At 46.0% G+C, this 5,016-nt stretch overlaps 1 protein-coding gene across 4 annotated transcripts in view; it reads right to left on the bottom strand.

Moving 5' to 3' along the window:
- Positions 1–4,232, bottom strand: part of LOC306914433 (FHF complex subunit HOOK-interacting protein 1A-like) — a 30,330-nt gene extending 26,098 nt beyond the window's left edge. For 3 of the 4 annotated variants that reach the window (XR_013788681.1, XR_013788682.1, XM_079491449.1), the window contains exon 1: positions 4,007–4,142. The gene's annotated coding sequence lies outside the window, so the exon portion shown is untranslated. Of the gene's footprint in view, positions 1–4,006; positions 4,143–4,193 lie in introns of those variants that run through there. The other variant, XM_079491448.1, reaches the window with a different exon arrangement.
- Between the last annotated feature and the right edge of the window lie 784 nt (positions 4,233–5,016).

Here is a 5,016-nt window from a genome sequence, read left to right as displayed (position 1 = left end):
CTCTATGGCTCTGGAGCTATCTAACTAACCTATCCAAGTCTGACATCACAAACTCCATATTTGGGCATGGTTGATCTACAGCTCCATATATGGGACCGGCAGAGACATCTAGTGCTGACATCATGCTGATGGAAAATAACTGACTAAGGATGGAAAGTAACTGACTCATCGTGACATCAGTGAGAAGTCAGATCATCACCAGCCGAGCACTGTATAAATAAAGGGTGGAAATCACACCTTCATTTTAAATGCAAGCTGTATTTTACCACGCTGCTTGCCAGGTGGGACTTCAACCTTCAAGTACCTCGACCAGCTCTCTCACCAAGGGAGACTCCATCGCCTTCCCTACCAGTCAGGATATCTGGCCTTACAACCAACCCAGGTATCTCTGTATTATACAGGGATCTACAGCCCAGGTATCTCTGTATTATACAGGGATCTAGACGTCTCAGTTCTTACCGGACACCACTGCGGCGGGTTCTAGACTCGGACCCACTTCATTCCCGTCAACGTCCATTCATAGCAGAAGATTTGACGATGGAAGGAGACTCCCAGGTCGCGTGTTCTGAGTGTCCACATGCCCGTGCCTCCGCTGTCCTAAGTGAACACACGAAGAGGAGCCACAACGACCACAACTACTGCCAAACACTGAGGGAAGAAGAGATCCCTTCAGCAGCCCGTCGTCAGCAAATAAACTGTTCTGCAACCAGCCAGAAACATGGAGACACAGATGGACAAAAACCTGACAGTCATCAGCAGTTTACCAAGAATGTAGCTCTGGTGGGAGAAGGAAAGAAGCCTCAGATGAGTTACCCTGGAAAGAAAACCTACATCTGTCAACAGTGTAACAAGAGTTTCTCTTCATTGTACCATCTGAGGAGACACCAGCGTGTCCACACTGGAGAAAAACCTTTCCACTGTGAACAATGTGACAAACGTTTCGCTGATTCCGGTGCCCTGAAGACACACCAGCGTCTCCACACCGGAGAAAAGCCTTATTACTGCAAATGGTGTGACAAGAGTTTCACTGCATCATTTGACCTGAAGAAACACCAGCGCATCCACACTGGAGAAAAACCTTTCCATTGTAAACATTGTGACATGAGTTTCAGTCAGTCAGTAACCTGAAGTCACACCAGCGTGTCCACACTCGAGAAAAACCTTTCCACTGCGAACATTGTGACAAGAGTTTCAGTCAGTTGGGTGACCTGAAGAAACACCAGCGTCGTCACACTGGAGAAAAAGCTTTCTTCTGCAAGCAGTGCAACAAGAGTTTCAGTGATCAAAGTAATATAAATAAACACCAGCGTATCCACACCGGAGAAAAACCTTATTACTGCAAATGGTGTGACAAGAGTTTCACTGCATCATTTGACCTGAAGAAACACCAGCGCATCCACACTGGAGAAAAACCTTTCCATTGTAAACATTGTGACATGAGTTTCAGTCAGTCAGTAACCTGAAGTCACACCAGCGTGTCCACACTCGAGAAAAACCTTTCCACTGCGAACATTGTGACAAGAGTTTCAGTCAGTTGGGTGACCTGAAGAAACACCAGCGTCGTCACACTGGAGAAAAAGCTTTCTTCTGCAAGCAGTGCAACAAGAGTTTCAGTGATCAAAGTAATATAAATAAACACCAGCGTATCCACACCGGAGAAAAACCTTTCCACTGTGAACAATGTGACAAACGCTTCACTGATTCCGGTGCCCTGACTAAACACCAGCGTCGCCACACTGGAAAAAACCTTTTCACTGCGAACATTGTGACAAGAGTTTCATTGAGATAGGTAAGAGACACCAGCATATCCACACTGGAGAAAGAAAGACCTTATTGCTGTAAATGGTGTGACAAGAGTTTCATTTATTCAAATACTCTGAGGACACACCAGTGCATCCACACTCGATAAAAACCTTACTATTGTAAACAATGTGACGAGAGTTTCCCTGCATTAAGTGACTTGAAGACACACCAGCGCATCCACACTCGATAAAAACCTTTCCATTGTGAACAATGTGACAAGAGTTTCGGTCAGTCGCCCAAATATGGAGTCTATGCAGATGTCAGAATGATGTCAGAAGTCGGTGGGACGAACCCGTATTTAGGCATGCCCAAATATGGAGTCTGGTCCGGGCAGAGGCCTTGTGATATCAGCTGTGGTCCGGGCAGAGGCCTTTTGTGGCGGTTCTGGACAACCGTGGGTCCGACCGACTCGACACCGGGCACTGCACTCCCTGTAGGGGTGTGGAACGTGTGTGCTGAATTTGAAGTAGGTGGGGCAAACGGTTCTCCAGTCCAGTTACGTGGATTATAGACATACAGACGTACAGACGTACACACACAGAGAGACTGTGCATTTATAGTTAGATGGGGAGTGTGGAAGAGAGGTGAAGAGGAGAGTGCAGGCAGGGTGGAACGGATGGAGGACAAGTGTCAGGAGTGATTTGTGACAGATGCATGATACCAGCAAGAGTGAGAGGGAACATGTAAAGTAAGGACTGTAGTGAGACCAGCCATGCTGTGAGGTGGCTTGGAAAACGGTGGCACTGACGAAAAGACAGTAGCAGAATTGAGGACGCTACGATTCTTATTTCGGATCACAAACGATTACATTCTTTAATATACGGCAACCTTCCCCGTGTTTCTTCCCTAGTCCGATCCAGAAGAACACAGTTTTCCGGCCACTGCTACAGAGCTGATCATGAGGTTATATCTTCCCTTCGTCTCTGGAATCCTGCTTCAAAGCAGACCAGAGGTAGAAAACGTTCCCTGATGTCATCGCTATAGGGACACATGCATCAGTAAGCAGGAACTGGGGATGGCAATGAAGGACCGGGAAGTGTGGCGTGGCATTGTGAAATGCATGATCTCGACCGTGGTCGAAAAATGATGATGATGATGATGATGAATGCAGTGAGAGATGACATGCATGGTGGCTGGAATGGCCGAACAGAAGCAGATATAGACAGATGATCCACCACTGTGGCAATGATGGCGAATTAGCCAAAAGAAGAATAGAAAAGATACCTCTAGCTCTGGTACTATTCATACTCCAGTATTAGGTGATAAGGCCGACCACCGTTAGTAAAAACAGAGAGATGTGTTGGGGTGAGCAGTGAGTCGCTTATCACCGTGGAGTGACGTCATGTTGTAGTTTTCGGTGGTCACCTTATCAGCTAAAACTGGAGTACGAATAGGCCTTTAGAAGGACAAGGAGAAGTCCGTTGAACGCTATGGACCAGAGCTAATTAAGACACCTCTATCACACCATTATAGGCGATAACAAACTCATCTCCTCTATCACAGCAGTAACCTTGTCCTGCCTAGTAGTACCACTGTACATCGTCAGGACACTAGACTGACTGTCTATATGCTGAATTCTCTACATTCCACTCAGATCTGACTGCTGCATAAACATGTCTCACATGTCCTTGACACCTACTGTATGTGTATAGTATATATGTGATTTCAAATATCATGGAAATATACGCGCGCGCACACACACACACACACACACACACACACACACACACACACACACACACACACACACACACACACACACACACACACACACACACACACACACACACACACACACACACACACACACACACACACACACACACACACACACACACACACACACACACACACACACACACACACGCCAGTGTGTGTATAGGGGTTCACAAACTTTTTACTGCCACCTGTAGAGGTTTTGGGAGTTTGGCCCACATTATAGGTTACAGGATAGTTGTTTATTGTGGCCATTAACACTCGTTTTCTAGTCTACCAGGACCTCATTGTGTGTGTGTGTGTGTGTGTGTGTGTGTGTGTGTGTGTGTGTGTGTGTGTGTGTGAGAGAGAGAGAGAGAGAGAGAGCAGAAGTGGCTCACAGAAGTACAATTGTTGCGTTTTCAGACAGTAGAGTAGCATATAGTGTTCTACTCAGCTACTGTGAGCTACAGTAGAAAAGTAAAAAGTTGACAGACAACTTTCTTACCTCGACACACGGCCACCGCGATGGAGAAAAAAAACAATCCAATGGAATCTCTCTCTCTCGTTGTATTTACTTGTGGTGAATGTCTTCCACCTGCATGCATACAGACAGCGCTCAGCAGCTCAATAATGTGTGTTTGTTTGCGCTCGGCTGAAGCTGATATACAGTAAGCCGCTTGGCTGTCACTCACCGTTACGTCACTGGCAAGGTAGCCGTCCGGCCACGCCCCCACGCACGCTGCTATAAACGCACCCGAGAGAGAGAGAGACAGACGCACACACACACACACACACACACACACACACACCATCAACAACCACCATCCATCCCTCTGTCAGAGTATGTGACAGGACCATGATGGACAGGACATGTAATCCGTCAGAATCCGCTCGTGACCCAGAACTGTGGGAAAAAAAAGAGAGATTTGGTTTTGGTCAAATATATTATGCCCGGGCGAATAATCCTAAACATCTAAAATGTTGACACTGAAGGAAAACTTTACTTTGACCATAATGCCTATTTTTCTTTATCACACTGCAAATGACGAATGTCACCACCACTTGTTATTATAATAATTCATTTGCACTTTTTTGTTGGGGTCCGTCCAAGAACACACGTACGTATAGTTCTGGTCCATACCAGGCCATACACATAGCTCTGGTCCATACCAGGCCATAGTCATACACATAGCTCTGGTCCAGAGCTATTAAAACACGCACACATCGTCTAAAGACAACTAGAAAACTAGTAAAACAGCTACAAAATGTCAGTCTACTCTTTGGTGGCATAGAATATTGAATCTGGTTTCTCTTTGTTGACACGAGCATGGAAATATAACAACTAAAAATGAGTCACAGAGTTAAATGGAAATCACCAGAGAGGTGCAGGCCGCCCTCTGGTGGCACAGAACTAAACTGTCACTGCACATATGGCCAATAATGTTATCAGGCTAGTGGACCCCTAAATGTGCCAAATCTGCCCATTAATTTAGTATTTCTCAGTGGTATATGAAG

Source organism: Electrona antarctica (assembly GCF_951216825.1).
Source record: "Electrona antarctica genome assembly, chromosome: 21".
Lineage (NCBI taxonomy): Eukaryota > Metazoa > Chordata > Actinopteri > Myctophiformes > Myctophidae > Electrona > Electrona antarctica.
The sequence above is the reverse complement of the archived record's forward strand: the minus strand, read 5'-3'. Positions and strand labels throughout refer to the sequence as shown.